The 17,923-nt window shown below is 44.0% G+C and overlaps 1 protein-coding gene across 5 annotated transcripts in view; it reads right to left on the bottom strand.

Moving 5' to 3' along the window:
- PCDH1 (protocadherin 1) overlaps positions 1-17,923 on the bottom strand; it is a 283,416-nt gene that overhangs the window by 146,999 nt on the left and 118,494 nt on the right. The window lies entirely within an intron of this gene.

Raw genomic sequence — 17,923 nt, 5'->3', positions numbered from 1 at the left:
GAAGTTTAGATAGAGAACGAAGGTACGACTGTGTGTACGGGGCTTAAAGGTCCCCAACTCACATTCACATTCTAGGGTCAATTTAGACTTTTCCACATGTTCTCTTTAATCTTTCCTGATAAAGCATATGAAGAGATGTTGACTACGTTCATCTCCAGCTTGTCTGGTCCCAAGTAAATTTATAGGAAAGTATTTATATGAAAAGTTTGGCCAACAAAATACATGCCGCCATAACATGAAAAAGGCTTTTTAAAATGGACACCGAGCTTCTCTGCCAATATTACCGCTTAGCCCAAGTACTTGGCAACTAGGTAAGCTTCCAACAGGACCACAAAGGGAATCAAGACTTGACAGATATGATTGTTCACAGCCAGATTACATGCAATAATGTTTGTGCAGGCAGACTGATTATCCGATTAAAATTAAGCCAATCATCTTCATATCACTTCATTTTTTGGAACCCCAAACAAAATCTGAACAGTCTCCAAGTATTAACTGTCACATGCCCACATTTCTATGAATGCCAAATTGTATCCTAGGATAAAGCTATACTACTTTTTAGACCTTCTACACCCAAACATCCCAACCTTTTGAGATGGGAATGAGGGACACCTACTAACAAAAGTATGCAGGCATAGGATACACCCTTTGCCACGCCCCTTTAAGGGAGAATTGTACAAAAAAAATAAAAAATAAATTGGTTAAACCCACAAGTGCTTTTTTTTACCACCATTATTCCTTTATATTGGCTTTTGGAATTTACAAATGCAGCAATTTAGAAATCAGATGAAAGGTTTAGCGCTGGAAAACACTTTTTGATAGCTAAAAAGTGCATTTTATATACAGCTATATAGATCAGACCAAAATGAGGGGCAAATGAGGAGGAATGAGGGACAGAGTGACATTGCTACAAACCAGGGACAGTCCCTCGAAATCAGGGACAGTTGGGAGCTATGTACCTCATTACCTGCCATCACCCATCTAGCATGGCTACTGCAATGGCAGGAGCTGACCTACCATCCAGCATGGCTACTGTAATGGCAGGAGCTGACCTACCTGCCATCACCCATCCAGCATGGCTACTGCAATGGCAGGAGCTGACCTACCTGCCATCACCCATCCAGCATGGCTACTGCAATGGCAGGAGCTGACCTACCTGCCATCACCCATCCAGCACGGCTACTGCAATGGCAGGAGCTGACCTTAGCCGATCTGCACCACAAAGACTCATGCTCTTAAAAAGAAAAAAAAGAAAAAATTGAAAACAAAAAAGGTCGCAGACAACCTTTAAGGCATGAAGCAGATGTTCGTTAATTCACTGCTCAGATTCCCAATTAAGACGCATCAACTGTCGCTGCCATTAGCAGCAAAATGACTTTATCAGCCGGAAGAGTACCGAGCAGTAAACAGTTAACGGGCACAGATCCCTTCGTTATGTTTTGCAATTTAAAGAACGGTAAAGTTGGATGCTTCAAAAGATGCATTTTGTACCTTCGACAAGGCTCGACAAGCAGTCTTAACGGTTAATATTTATATTCTACATCTGCGAGCGTAAATCACCGAAGCTTTATTCCAGCACGCCTTAATAGACTTTGGATGAAAAGTTAGATGCTATCACGATTTCCACACTACTCTCCTGCATTATTAAAAGAAGAATAATCATTTAAAATTGGACCCAAACTTGTTCTTAGTTTACATTCTCTGGAATACAACGGGCTATAAATATGCAAAAAAAGACCCAATTTCCAAGATACCTGCTTGTTTCTCTTCCTTTCAAATTTAATGATCTCTTTTGAAATGTATAACCCTACACAGCGCTAAAGTAAATTATAACACTTAATCACCGCCGCTGCCAGACATAATGTATTGCAACTACTGAGCTGGTGCAGGAACAGAGGGAAAATAACGCAGCCTGGAGATTTATACCACTATACTTTCAAGAATGTAAAAAATGCCAAAAAGCAGCTTCTGTTCTATACATTGTGATTCTGGTCTACGGTCCATTTGGGCTCCGATGAACCCGTGTTTGCCAGGAGGCCCCATTTCAGCCATCAGTAAGCGGTCTCAACATATACAAGCAATATTTATTAAAGTACATAAAAAAGAATTGGTCTTTTTACGGATACGTAGTAAATGATAAACACCAAATGATGCACAATGACCAAACACTTAAAAGCAACCTGTGCGCTTTACAATGATTGGCGCCGGTGGTTCCCCCAAATCCCAGACCTTCGCTAGAGGCTAGTTTGATACTGTGGGAAGCTGGCCCCTCCCCTGCCAACTCCTTTATATTCCTTTAGCGCCTGGCAACCTTCATAGCAGGTGCTGCTGTAAATTTAGAGGGTGGCCAGAGAGTTAGTTGCCTCTGACCGTGTTATTTGACTAAAATTGTAGGGCCTCTGTACCAGCTTTGGCTGTACTGTGTGTCCACTGTCGTTCTGGGGTGCCTCACACCCGGACCGACAGGTGGCAGCAGTGGAGTCAGGGTAGTGTGGATGCTTGTCTTCGGCAGCCAATCAGGAGGGTTGATCGCCTCGCTGTGCATGCTGGGAGGGGTATTTAGGGGGCAGACACCATTAGTTCGGAGTCGTCTTTGCCACCATTCCACCTGGGCAGTCGTCCCACCACCCCCCGTGTGTGGCCCTGGCAGGGGTGTGTGTGTTCACATGTTTCTGGCTCCGGGACCACGTTGGTCCGGAGCAACAGCAATCTACCTTGTAGGCCCGGTGGGTAGACTGGGTCTGCGACTTTTCAAGTGGTCCTGGGCTGTCCGTCCTGTGGGAGGAAGGCGACCGATGAAGAAGCTGTCTGAGGGAATACCGAGCACGAGGCTGGTATCTCAGGAGAGGCCTGCTGCTTCATCGGAGGACTCATTGTTCTGAGAGGCTGGACGAAGGTCGCCTGTCTACATCTGAAAGTATTACCCAAAGTATTGAAGCTGATCCGTAGCATTTTCAGGAGATCTCAGCATTAGTTGCCTACCGAGTTCAGCTGGCCATTCAATAATAATTTTTTGGTGGATGGGGGAATCACTCCCAATATGCAAGAGACTTCCTTGCCATCAGAAAACAATGATCAGTGCTGGCTGCTATAGCCGTTGGCATTGATTGTTCAGGAAAAACCCCCACAGGCTGGTTGTACACAAGACCGTAGATATACCGGCTTGTCTACAACCGGCCTGCCCAAACATGGATCGATATGTGGCTAGTCCCTGCTAAACTAGTTGAATTTCGATCCATGCATGGACACCCTTAGATGTAAACCATAAACGTATGCTTCTATTCAAGGACCAAGGCAACCCAAAATGACCATTTGTGTTTTGGTTAAACGCCAGAGAGTTACCGTAATTATTTTAAAGACAAGAAGATTAGTGAACCCTGGCTTACAACCCAACAACGGCAATGATCACTATTGTATGCAGGTGGCTGAAGCACCAACCTGCAGAAATCACTAGAGAAGTTTACCTTTTATTCCGCCACCATTATAAAGTAATAACATGAAACCAAGCACCAAAAGACACCTGACCAGTGGTGTACAGAGGGGAATTAATTCCATTCTTTGTAAAGGGAAACAGCCGCTGCCCCCACACCTGGCTGCCCCCACACCTGGCTTTGATGCTTGGTTCTCTGTCATTTTTACCATCACAAGAAGCTACAAAATGCAACAAAAGCTTTTGTAGGGGCTCATTCACACCATAGAGCACACGGATTATCATGGACATGCATTTTTAAACCATTGCTGCAATTTATTGTTATTGGTCAATGTAGCACATTACCTAAACACTTAATTTTTGTCAATGTGTGATATTAGCATGTTAAATTGTAACATGCCAGAGTGTGCTACACCAAAATGTTTTAATATTTGAGGCGCAATTAAAAATAAATGGCACCCAAACGCGTGGGGTGCATTTTGCCCCTATTGCAGCACAATTTTAAATTATGCCAGAAGAGAGGCCATTCTGCCTGCGATCCCAAATCGGCCAGATGTGAATAGGGCCTAGTGCTGAACTCCAGCCACACCAATAAACACACAGATGCAATACATACATGGGTGTATCTTTAATATGATTTGCATTTCTGTCAATCCCACCCCGAGATGCAACATAGCCCCTTCACACAACATAGCCAGGTGAATGACACCAATTACAGTGAAGGAATACTGTAGTGGTTCTCTTTTTACCTTCTGTTTCCTGAGTGGGCAGTAAAAGAGCAGCAGCAGACTAATTAGGTCATACCTAAGCCCTCCCCTCTTAGCATGTTTATTGCCAATGGCGCTGAAAGCAGCACATCTAATTGGCTCTTAAACCACTTTCACACAGGTGCTTTTCAGGCGCTTTCACGCTAAAAAAAGGTAAAAAAACTCCCCTCTCCATTGAAATGAATGGAAAGCTCTTCAAAAGCGCCTAAAAAGCTCTTCAAAAGCGCTCAGTGTTTTTACTGGCAGTTTAGAAGCGCCTCAGTGTGAAAGTGGCTTTAGTCCTACCCTTCCGACTCCTGGTGCTGCTGTAGACAATTGCAGGAGGACTTCAAATCAAATACTGTATAGCTACTTACAATAGAAGCATATTTAAAGCGGTGGTTCCCCCTTAAAAACAACTTTTTTTTTATTCCACTGGCCCCCCACATTACAATCGAATTAAGGCTATTATTTTTTTTTGGCTGCTGTACATACCTTGATACAGCATCTTCACCCGTGCATCCGGGTTGCGAGTCCCGCGGGAGTGGGCGTTCCTCACATGTGTTTGATTGACATTTTTCCCAAAAACGAGCTCCCCCCTGTCGCGTAAGCCGCGTCACGGTTGGCGAAAGGAGCCGAACGGCGAGTCGGCGCTATACTGCGCATGCGCATCGCCGTTCGGCTCCTTTCGCCAAACGTGACGCGGCTTACGCGACGGGGGGAGAGCTCGTTTTTGGGAAAAATGTCAATCAAACACATGTGAGGAATGCCCACTCCCGCGGGACTCGCAACCCGGATGCACGGGTGAAGATGCTGTATCAAGGTATGTACAGCAGCCAAAAAAAAATAATAGCCTTAATTCGATTGTAATGTGGGGGGCCAGTGGAATAAAAAAAAGTTGTTTTTAAGGGGGAACCACCGCTTTAAGTAATAACGAACACAGAGCTGCACCAATTAAAAGGTTCTTTAAATCTGCCGGCCTTTAAATGTTTCCATAAATCATTTACAATAACCTCCTCCATATTTGGTCTTCCTGTGATATCTTCCAAAAAGTCTGACTTCTGGTTATAAATAACAGAGAGGTCCGATGTTTTCATGGTAGGAGTAATGCAGGCACAGTAGTAAAGTTGAGGGGTAATAGAGGTGCGGAGTACCTGAAGTGTAAGCCTGATTTGCACACACACAGCGCTCGCTGGCGAAGATCTGGCGTGGAGCAGAGCGGGTCATGATCCCCATGCAAATCAGCGCTTCAGCCAAAACAAGCTGCAGAACAAATAGCCTTTGATATGTTCCTGAGCCGAGGCTGCTTGGAATCCTAATTAGCGGGGAGTGATGCTCTGGTTCTAATTAATTTTGTTTTCTTGATTAAAAATTATTTGTTTGAAGCTTTCTCCGTGAAGGGCAATTACCTACTTCCTCCCTAATTAAGGAGGTTTTTCTCCCTTGCAACCCCCTTCTTTTTAAGCTGCTCAGACACACATCATATACACAGATCCCCTATATAGAATTAACCTATGGAAGTCAGGCTTATTGCTGAAAACATGAACTGTTCACAAATAATGGGAACCTGTCAGTGCGGCTGTCACCTGCAACACCTGAGGCCCCCAATCCAGGAGGCCAATAATAAATTTCATTAGCATGCTGGAATTGTGCTGACGCTCTAACCACTAAAGCCCTTCTCTCCCACAGCTGCTGAAAAATGTTGTACGCTGGCTTTGTAGTTAGGGAAAAAAAGCATAAAATGTACGTAATTTCTGGCTGCAGGAACAACAACAATGCATATGGTATGATAGACTATTTCCAAAGCCAAGGCTGGAATCCAAGACCACCAACTTTTATGGCCAAAGCAACATCCTACTTTAAGGGTCATAAAGAACCTCTTCTGGACCCAACCTGTTTCTCCCCCCCCCCCCCCCCCCCTCGTCTGTATCCCGTTGGAGAGATTGCGACAAATCATGTATTTTAGGCACAAAAAAAAAAAAAAAATTTCCTTAGACAGTTTACCAGAATAGGTGTTGACTTATGCCTCGTACACACGACCGTTTTACCATAGGCAAAAACGGTCATGAGAGCTTTTGGCCGGAAAACCGGCCGTGTGTATGCTCCATCGCAGTTTTTCCAACGAGAAAACTGCCAAAAAAAGAGAACCAGATTTCTTTTTTCCCGTCGAGATTTCCGGCTGACTTTTTTCCCTGTCTGGAAAACCGGTCGTGTGTATACTTTTCCGAGAGGAAAAAAACGTGCATGCTCAGAATCAAGTATGAGATGTGAGCGCTCTTTCTAGTAAAACTAGCGTTCGTAATGGAGATATCACATTCGTCATGCTGAAAATTATTGCATTGTTTAATGCAGCGCATGAAAAGCGCGAATCGTCTCTCAAACTTTTGCCAACACAAGGATCAGCAAAAGCAGCCCAAAGGGTGGCGCCATTTGAATGGAACTTTCCCTTTATAGTCCCGTCGTACGTCACCGCCCTTTGGACGGGCAGGATTTGGCCTGAACGTGTGTATGCAAGGCAGGCTTGCGAGGAATCCCGTCGGGAAAAACTTTTTTTTTTCTGCCGAGAAAAAACGGTCGTGTGTACGAGGCATTAGAAATATTAACTCTCCATACCCATTTGGGTGATAACTGTAAAAAATGTTGCCCAATGGCGACAAATGGAGGGGGCAAGTCTCCTCAGCAGGGACGCAGACCAACAAAAACTACTGACAATAGGTTCTTGCCCTGCCCTTCATGTACGATATAAAAAAAGATATACAAGATATAAAAACATAAAATGTAAAAAGATACAATATAGGATGGAAGCCCATTTCACACGGACATGTCTGTGTACGGACTCTGCTTTGCTCAGCAGGGATAGCTCCGTTGATCCCTGCTGAGTAGGCGGATCAGAGGTCGGTCTCTGCACACTATGCAGGGACCGACCTGTCAGAGTGCTGCTCTCCTCTATGGAAGATCAGATGAAAACGGACCACCTGTCCATTTTCAGTCGATGCGATACACCAGATGGATGGAAAATAGCAGAATTTAGCAGATCGGATGTCAGCAGACAAGTCACCGCTGACATCCGTCACTCCATAGACCTGCATGGAGCTCTCGTTCAGGTCCGCCTAAAAAAAAAAAAAAACACAACAGGCGGACTTCAATGGTCCACCCATGTGAAAAGGGCCTAACTATAAATGATGGCGAAGAAAAAAAGAGAAAAAGAGAAAAAATAAATAAAAAATCAATACATATCCACCAACTGTACAGGCAAAAGAGTCCTGTCACTATGTCACAGTGCTCTGCTTATGAGGGGGGCGGAGGTATTCGAACATAGCTTTAAAAAAAAAAAAAAAAATGAAATTGTTCATAGCTCACATTTTATTCACCCGTCCAAGGTGACGAAACACATAGGGTGGGGCCTACGATGGTGATGTCATCACACAAACGGACCTCACTACATAGGACACCTCTACATCTCTCTGTAAGCCCATAAGAATACCATTGGCTGTCACGATTGTGAAACGTTTATTGCCTTTTTACAATGCAAGTGTGCACTTCCTTTACAATTTTAACATGACATGTAGTGCCTTTTATATCCTATCTTAGAGTGATCTTGGTGGTACAATCCTTGGTGGCTCTGGTGGGTCGGAGGGAGACCTTAATCCTCATACGTTTCATGACCATCTGTAACACAGTGGTCAATCACGGATAAGGATCTGTATTACACGTTTGGTTGGGGTGCACTACACACCACCTGAAAGATTGCTCGTCACAAACTGTTCACAAGGTGTGTTTTTTTTTCTCACTACGGAGTGTGAAGATAACCCTTTACTACTTTGTTTTCTTTTTTGACTGAAGATTTACATGTTATTTATTGTAGAGTTCTCATTTACATTGTTTTGCACATATATTGTTAGAGACTGGTTATGTTTTAGCCCTGCACTTTTATTTTTATACATACTATTACTTGCAAAGTCTGGCCACACATTGATTTGCCTCGCACTCCTTGGTGGCCAAAAAAAAAAAGATTGAATCGCAAGCGTAGCGACGACTGTTACTACACAACAAAGCTCTACTATTAGGAAAACCAGGACTTCTCTGGGACAATGTAGTTCTTTTTTATAAAAAAAAAAAAAAAAAGCCTCACTGAACAGAATTGCAAGAGAGTATTTTTTTTCTTCGCTTGCGTCGTACGAATGTCAAATCATCACCCAGAGAGCACAGAAACAAAAAGTGTTTCAGGGGAGAAACAGAGGGAAAAAAAAAAAAAAGTTATTTTATGAGGCCTGAGCCTGCCAGCTGTTGGAGACTGATGAAATTCTGCACGCATCAATGGTAACCAAATACTATTAAGCCTCTGAGTTGCTGGAGGAAGATACCTGTGATTGGTTCTGCTAGACTGGATGTCTTCCCAGAGTGAATCACAAATCAGCTTGCAGCCACCGCTGGGTCACAGGCTGTAATCAAAGGGTCACAGGCCAAGTGCTTACAGAGCACGGCTGCTGCTTCTTGATATTTATTTATAAAAAAATTGCACGTGCTCAGAAATGAGCCTGCACGGGTTTATGAACGATTGTGCTCAAAAGCCAAGCCAGGTGCATGCAAAGATCACAAGGTAAAAATCACAAGGTTAGGCGAGAGATAAAACCAAGCAGTAAAGACTATGGAAAAGCGTAGAATCAGAAGACTGTCCATTCAAAGTGGAGCAGAGTTCAGCAAGTTAAAGGGGTTGTAAAGGAGTTTTTTTTTTTTCCTAAATAGCTTCCTTTACCTTAGACCCCTTTCACACTGAGGAGTTTTTCAGGCGGTACAGCGCTAAAATTAGCGCTGCTATACCGCCTGAAAAACTCCTGTCCAGCTACCTCAATGTGAAAGCCGGAGGGCTTTCACACTGAGGCGATACGCTGGCGGGAGACAAAAAAATCTCCTGTCAGCAGCATCTTTGGAGCTGTGAGAGGAGCGGTGTGTATACTGCTCCTTCACCGCTCCTTCCCATTGAAAACACTGGGAAACCGCGGCAATACCGCCCGCAATGAGCCTTTGCAGAGGCGCATTGCGGGCGGTATTAACCCTTTATCGGCCGCTAGCGGGGGATAATACCGCACCGCTAGCGGCCGATTCCCGCGGCAATCCCGGCGGTATAGCGCCAACTCGGCTCCCGGTCCAATGTGAAAGGGGCCTTATTGCAGTCCTCCTTCACTTACCACATCCTTCTATTTTGCTTTTAAATGTCGTTATTTCTTCTGAGAAATTCTCACTTCCTGTTCTTCTGTCAACACAGTAAGGGAGAAAGCCTTGCATTACTGTGTGGAATTACAGACAGAAGAACAGGAAGTGAGGATTTCTGAGGAGAAATAAGGACATTTAAAAGCAGGAGTGGTCTCATAACAAAAAAAAGACATCCACCTAGTTCTCTATGCCCCGTTCACATCTAGAGATTTGGGATCACCGCGACTCCAAATAGGACTGCAATGCTTGCAAAATGCAGCACTCTTGTTTGGGTGCTACTCATTTTCTATGGCATCAGAACGCAGTGTCGCTTTGCCGTGATAAATGGTGCTGCAAATCACATTGCGCAAAGAGAAGCGTCTGCTCCTTTTTGAACAAGCGCCGAGCGCCGTGATTTATTGCGCAACAATCGCAGCAAAACTGCACCGTGTTTTGGCATCATTAAATTTAGCCCTGGTTCATACTGATACAGAAAACACAGCGATTCCTGCGAGTTTCCCACATTATATAGCAATGGCACTGTGTTCTTGCAATCTTCTGCAGATGTCAACTAAAAGTTAACGACACCCCAATAGCAGCTTGAAAAATCCAGTTTGTTTGCCTGAACCTGATTGCATAGGTATGAACACCCACACGATCCGGTTCCAGTACAAAAAAAAACTGCCAGCACCTTTGTCGCGCGGAATGGTGCAATTCGAATTATTCAACATTAATAGATGCAAATTGCACAGCAAAGAATTGCATGCGATATGCACGGGAATGTGGTGCGATTGCAATGCAAATCCCATGTGGTATGACAGCGTAAGCTCCATTTACATTTGGTGTTTTGGGATCTCAGGCAGAGCTGCTGCGATTCTGACCACGATCTCAATCACACTGCAAATCTCAAAATGCAGGTCCGGGTGTCATTCATTTTCAATGGCACCTAAAAACGCAGTGTGGTTTCACTGCGATAAACAAAAAAATAAAAAACTGAAGTTTGGTGCTCAAAAAAGGAGCACAAGTATCTTTTGGGTGACAAGCTTTGCACGTTGCAGTTTGCTGCAGTAATCAATGCAAAGCACGCCACACCATTGAAAATGAATGCCACCCGAACCAACATTTCGAAATTACAGTGCGACGCGAGATCACGGGTAGACTTTCGGCAATTCTGCCCAATATTCCAAAATGCCAAATGTGAGTTGAACCTAAAGGACAACTGAATTGTGCAAGCTTTGCACCAAAAAGGCAAGGGCAGGGGGGCAAAGGGCCAGTGTTGACTGTGGCCTCCCTGCAGTTGATCTTTCCCCATTACATGCCTTGTTCTGCATCGTGTCTGGAGATGGGCATCTTGGTAGAGGCAGGGCTTTGCTTCCTCATGTCAGAGTCTCCAGCAAGAATAGTGATTAGCACAGTAGTGACATCACCAAAATTTCAGTCCAACTCTCCTGAAACTAGCGGTTAGTGGCAGCAGTGCCTTAGATCTCACACTAAAGATATACAGCTATGAAGCTATAGGAACAGGAGTGCCTAGGCACATTCACATACCAAGAAGTGCACGGCCATTTTTCAGAAGAAATTCTAGACTAAGGGCATATTTTTCAGGGTACTGCATAATTACAACTTAAAATGTCTACATTCTCCATATAACCTTAGGCACCTTTTACACTGGGGCGGTTTTCAGGAGCTTTAGCACTGGAAATAACCTTTAAGTGCCTAAACACCACCTCCTTCAAGTGTGACTTTTCACACTAGGGCGGTGCGCTTGCTGGACGTTGCATAAAGTCCTGCAAGCAGCATCTTTGGGGCGGTTTGGGAGCACTGTATTTAGCGCTCCCAAAATGCCCTGCCCATTGGAATGAATAGGCAGCGCTTCGGAAACACCACAATGCGGGAGTTTCTGACCCCTTCTTTGGGGTTAAAAGCGTCCCCCTAGAAACCGAAAAGCACCATTTAAACTGCGCTAAAGGACTGCTAAAATGAGCAGTGCTAATGCGGCCACAGTGTGAAAGGGGTCTTAGGCCCCTTTCACATTTGTACGACTTGGCACGACAAGTCATTCCCCATGATTTCTAATGACAACCGTTCATTTTAGCAAAACTTCAAGTCGTGCCTACTTCAAAAGTAGTCGCTGCACTACTTTGGTCCAATTTTAATGCCAGTTACACAGGCATTTCCTGAAAGCGTGGAAAAATCTTTGAAGTCGCGAGAGTGTGAAAGGGGCCTTAGGAGTTCAATTCCACTTTAAGCACTTCGGGAGAAAAATGAAAAAAAAAATGAAAGCACAGCATAAGATAAAAGGGGATAAAAAAATCAAGGTGAGAAAGTCAGAAAGAAATAGCAATGTCCACACAGGAAGGAATTATCAGGAAGAGAAGCTAAAATAGAACAGAAAATAGAAGCGATTTCATATGCGGCAGGTAGAGGCTGAGACGGGTCCCGGAAAGCAGCAGGAATGAAGTTTCTTCCCTTCCATTCATTTTCTTTCAGGCCCGGAGACTGTGCTATAATTGAGACCGTAGGATACCGCATATGCCAGGCAGGAGATGGTGAACTCCCAGCATGGGGTATAGCAGGCCAAGATGATTAAACAAGCTGGATATTTATACTTTGCTCCTCGCTATTGATTACTTCATTACCAGAATGGTCAAAACTGCCCTGTGCACTACAGTCTACATTTTATGAAGAGGGGGGAAGGATAATGAGAACAAAATGGTCCTTTACGGTATATACAGTAGGCATTTCTGACGAGTTACTTTTTACATTGATTTAGTCCATATTTCCCAAACTGCCCTGGTACTATGTCAAGAGCCCATCAACAGTGTGAGTTTTAGTCTATTCACACGTGAGCCAAGTGTATTCGATTTAAAAACTTTAGTTCTTGGCATTTAAGGCTAAAGCATCGTACACACGACCGGTTTTCCCGGCAGGAAAACTGCCAGGAGAGCATTTGGCCTGGAATCCCCACGGGGAAAAAAGAGAATCTGCTCTTTATTTTCTCGTCGGGATTCTTGGCAGGAGAAAGCCGGTCGTTCATATGCTTACCTGTCCATGGTAAACCCACGCATGCTCGATGAGACTTTAACGCATGCGTGATAGTGTAGGGTGTAGCAAGATGGCGGCGACAGTATCGAATGTGATGAGCATCAGCTCATCGTATTCAAAAAGAACAGTGGTTCTTTTGAATGGCCATCTGTATGCATGGCTTGGCAAGCCAAGCTTGCCAGGAAAACCAACTGTATTGTATGTACAGGGCTTAAGTTTACCTTGTTTTTTTCGAAATTCCAGCTCCCCTATGTACCAATATACCATTAATGTAATGTTCTAAAAAAAAAAAAATCATAGCCTTTATTTTTCTGTAACAAGGCCTTACCTCAGCCCTGGTGTGTTCCGTAGAAAATGTAATGGCTTCCTGGTATGTAGGCTTGGGATGTAAAAACGGTTAAAGTGGTAGTAAACTGCACCATTTTTTTTAAACATTGGAAGATAAAAGCATAATCTGCTAGTATGCATCACATACTAGCACATCATGAAATCCTTACCCTAGAACAAAGTCCTGTTGTGCCGTCACTGACAGCAGATTCTTATTCTTTTTCTTCCGGGTTCACATCCCCCAGCGGTCCGATTGGACGTGCTGCGATGATGTCACTCCCGTGCATGCGGGAGTCACAGACCGCAGCACCAAGCTCTGAAGGGACAGTACGGGTATACCGCCCCCTTCAGAGCGCATGCACCGGTGATGTCACTGGCTGTGAATTCACTGTACCTACAGGTAATCATAGGCTTACTTATAGGTACAAGTGCCAGAAAAAAAGATTTACTTCCACTTTAAGACACAGGAAGGAGTTCACAGTCCTGACAATTCAGATCCTGACCCTTCACTTCAACATGAAGAATAAGGAGTACCACATATGTGCTGCAGTCAGTATCATGGTGGGGGCAGAGCTGCTTCAGGACAGACCTTGTCTTTAAAATCATGGCGATATCCATCTGCTGGCCATCATCTTTACATGGCCTCAGCTTTGATCGCAAAAACCTAAAAATGATGGCCCTAAAAGCAAGCCAGACACCAAAACCCACAGGCCACCTTGAAACTGCATCAGCACATTTGCTCAACGTGCACACAAACTAGGATGCCCACGTGTCACGGATTGCCTGGGACTGTCCCGCAATCGACATGTCTGTCGTGGGTCCCGGGCACCTTCATTCCGGGACAATACAATGTCCCGGAATGAAATAGAGGACACAGCCACCCTATACTAACTAAGGACTACATTTCCGGAACTGGTTGCTAGGGCCAGCGCTGCCTGGCATCTTGCAACCAGTGACAATTTACTCTCAGACAGTGAGACCGGGAGCTCGGCATCTCCTCCTCCTATCCTACAGCACCCAGCGGCAAGCAGCAGGGACTGGTGTGATCTTCACTCTCCAGATAGTGACGCCACTCCTTTCCTTCTATGCACGTGGCTCATCCAGAGGGAGTGACAGCAGCACTGCATCTGGTGGCAGGCTATGGGTGGCAATGCATCTGGTGGCAAGTGGCACATTCACCTGACAAATAATCCGTCAAATTCCCCATCAACCCCGCGACTACATTTCCCCCTGCCCCCCTTATCTTTTTTGGGGGGAAGGTGAGAGAGGGGGTGTGTCCCTGAATGATGGCAGTTTGGAAATGTGCTCACCCTAACACAAACGTATGACCATCATCGAAACATATGAGAGTCACGTGATCTGCATCTAAGAATACCGTGTATATCAGGAGCACTACACTGGGACATGAAGCAGTTAATGTAGAGGCAGAATGTGTGAAAATCTTAAGATTGCTCTCCATACAACCTGCCAAATCCAGCATGGGTTTGAGCTGACCTCTTGGCGTTTCATTCATCGCTTCCCTACCATGCAATTTCCAATGTAATTAAAATGTAGCATCAGATAAGGATCATTAGAATCCACAGAAAAAGTCATTGGCAGGGCAATTTCTATCAAAGTGAGTTTTTGACAGTCACTACGGAGATTACCATATATTGAGCAGAAAGAGAAGGACGGAAAAAGGACTAGGGGCGCTGCTGTAGGCAACATGAATATATATATTTTTTTTTTAAATGGAACTTCTGTCAAAAACAGAAATCTTTATCAAGCAGTTATAGGCTTGTAAAAACTTTTCTTTCCACGAATACCCAGTTATTGGTTAAATGACATCACATCTGTAAAGCTGGCTATGCAGCAGTAAAATTAAGTTAAACATTTTTTTGCTTTGAAGGCTTGTTGGGGTCAAATTGAATTTTCTCTTCACTGCGGTCGAAAACTAAATGTCTAAGTAGCACGTATTTTGTTGTGAAGTCTGCATGTCGACTGAGCATGTATGTCTGCGTCTGGGTATACATCTAAATTACAGAGAAATAAAAGGTTATAAATCAATACCCACACTGTCATTGCCAGTCACATTAAACTGATCTCTATCACATATCTGTAGGATCTCGTCATCAATGGTCATCCTTCAAAACACAAATTTACTGTAATCTATATAACACCAACATAATGCGCCAAACAATGCAAATTTGTAAAAAAAAAAAACTGGGAAATTCTGGTGCACATTCACGACATTTGGTATGCGGAGCCTCCGCTTATATGTTTTGTGAATATGCAGGAAAATCACTATGGATTTTACCAATGAACGCATAAAATATGTTTCTATGTGTGTAAAGAGGAATGTCAAGTATAGCTATTTTATGCATAGGTACACTGTTCTAGATTAGACCAATGTAACCTTGTATATACTATACCTGACCGATGACCCTGGAAGCTGGAAACAGGGGCGGACTGACCATTGAGTCACTCGGGCACTGCTCGAGGGCCCCATGCCACTAGGGGGCCCCATCAGGGTTGCCAGGCTCAGTAAAACCAGGGACAGTATGTAAAAATCTGTGTTTTTTTTTTAGATCTGCCCCTGATATGTCCGAAACTGACATGCTTTTAATGTGAATATCCCAAGATTTTAGCTGCCCGCCTCTGCACTACCTCCTGGCGTGGTGGCCATCTAAGCCAGAGGGGCCCCATAATCTTCTATTGCCCGGGGGCCCCATGAGTTGTCAGTCCGCCCCTGCGTACACTACTACTTTAGTGACCTCCATTTGCTTCCAGGTCATATGCAGAGCAGCTGCATTCTGAACACAGGAGGTCAGATGCTCAGCACGGGTGCCATTCAGAAAATGCTATGCGTTTTTTGAATCAAGGAAACGCATTCTCTGATTGGATGAGAGGCGGTGCGGTAGCGCCTGGAAGTTTGCAATTAGTTTTTTCCTCAACTTTCAGATATTGCGCTACTGTGATGAAATCTGAAAAGTAAAGGATGTTTATGAAGAAAAGGAAGAGAGGAGAGGTGGACAGCAGGAGCAATGGAAATGAAGACTCATGGAGCTGAACAGGGAGCTGTGGAAGATAGATAGATAGATAGATAGATAGATAGATAGATAGATAGATAGATAGATAGATAGATAGATAGATAGATAGATAGATAGATAGATAGATATGGACAAGGTGGCACAGGTTTCCATTAAAGAATCTTTGACAGTTTGTTCTTCTTACTAGATTATGCAATTTTGAAGAAAAAAACCCTGCAATATAAAAAATTGAACTCGGTGGCCAATACTATTGAAAGTCACTTATAAGTCCCATGCATGGGCTGCGCAAATTAAATGACAGGCTGAAAGACTGTAGCTGTTCACATGTTGGATCTATTACCTAGGGACAGATGGCCGGTCCTGGGCATAAACTGCACATATACATCGCCACCCATCTGTCTCCAATTGCATGTAATCGTTCCTTGTGCAATTACACAGAGTCACAGACATAGCCTATTATTGATTTGTACAGGCTAAACGGTCTCTGCTGATCAAACACCTGGCCATAGCCATCGCACAAACTGACGCGTGGTGTATGGCCCTGGATGTCTGTGCCTGAGGCCTCTAATAAGGATGGAATACTGCCAACATCCATTCGTTTTCTCCAGGGAACAATAATAAAGGCCGCTGTCTCAGAGATCCCACTATGACAAAGCAGTCACCAATGGGATAATGCCCTGCCAAGATTTAGCACCTCCACTCTCCCTCGCTCACCAAGCCATCCACTGGCTCCTCCTCAAATGACAAAAGATGCCAGTCTCCTCTTGGACTCCCCATGGCTCCTACTCCCAAAGATTGTTAGGAACTCTTGGTTTAAGTCACCCTGGATTTCTGGGGGGGGGGGGGGGTTTAATGTTAAATTAATTTATTTTGGCTCGAGTTCCAATAACTGAGCCTATATATTTATTGGATTTCTGATTTATAGAATGTTTGGTTTAATAAAGATTTTAATATTTACTATTTTATACCACGGCCATTTTTTTATGCCAATATACATTTTGTGTGTTTTTTCTTTATTAAGCGGGAAGGTTTTAAGAGGGTTACTTAATTTTTATTAGTTTAATAAGTGGATGTGGGCTGCATGCAATCCCATGTCTTGGCTATATTCAAGTTCAAGGTCAAAACTATTGGAACCACTGGATCAGCAGGACACTCATGCAACCAGCCTCCGATAGGGAAGTGCATACTGTATTCCCAGTACATGGTTCCTTTAACGTGAATAGCATCGCTAAGGATGATAAAAAAAAAAAAGAACCATGACTGAATGCGACAAGGACAGGAAAGTGGACAAGGCTTGGCAACAGAAGAGCATGGCAGCGATAAGTTTATGGGAGAAGAAAAATATAAGATAAGACTGAGGTACGTGAGAGATAGTGATACTGAACATGAAAGGAGAAAAGCAGTGTTCGATGAACAGGTTAATTATATTTCCCTCTCCTGAGGCTCTGTAAGACAGAAATGCTTTGATTTTCCTTTCCCACTTCCATACGTGAAGATTCCTCTTATCGCACAATAGCAAGTTCAACTAATTCTCTTCCTGCAATGCATCAAAGCCACACAATAGAGCCTGCAGAAACTGCCTGGAGAATCGGTCAGTAGAAAGCAAGAGAAACAGATGCAGAACCTTTCCATGACCCAAAGCCTCCGACACCGAGGCAGAAATGTTTTTCCTTAAAGAGGTTCCTAGTTCATTTCACATCTACGCAAATCCCACTTGATAGAAGCCGCAGGAGTGATGGCACCACTGTGTTTTGTTGGCATAGCAGTAGCAGAGAGAAGAATTCTCAGTTTCACACAAACGGGTGATTTAGTTTTATCTTCAAGGTGGAAAAATAAGACCGCCGATACAGTTTTAGCATATACTGGAAAGTTCAAAGTACAATTTTGCGCATCAAGTAATATACAAGAGCTACTAAAGCTCATCCACATACACTACAGGTGTGCTAAAATGATTAAAACTGGGCTATTATGCCTTGGAGGGGGGGTTTGGAGCGGGAAGGTCTTCCTGATCTCATGACCAATGATTGGCTGTCACAGTGGTCACATGATCAGGAGCCTGTCCCAGATTGTTTACAGCATGGAAACCTCTGCCACCAATGGGACACATGCAGCATGTGGGCCATAGGTGTGCGCAGCCTATTGTATTAGGGTGT

Source organism: Rana temporaria, chromosome 3 (genome assembly GCF_905171775.1).
Source record: "Rana temporaria chromosome 3, aRanTem1.1, whole genome shotgun sequence".
NCBI classification, from domain to species: Eukaryota; Metazoa; Chordata; class Amphibia; order Anura; family Ranidae; genus Rana; species Rana temporaria.
Note: the sequence above shows the minus strand (reverse complement) of the source record. Positions and strands in the feature narration are given on the sequence as shown.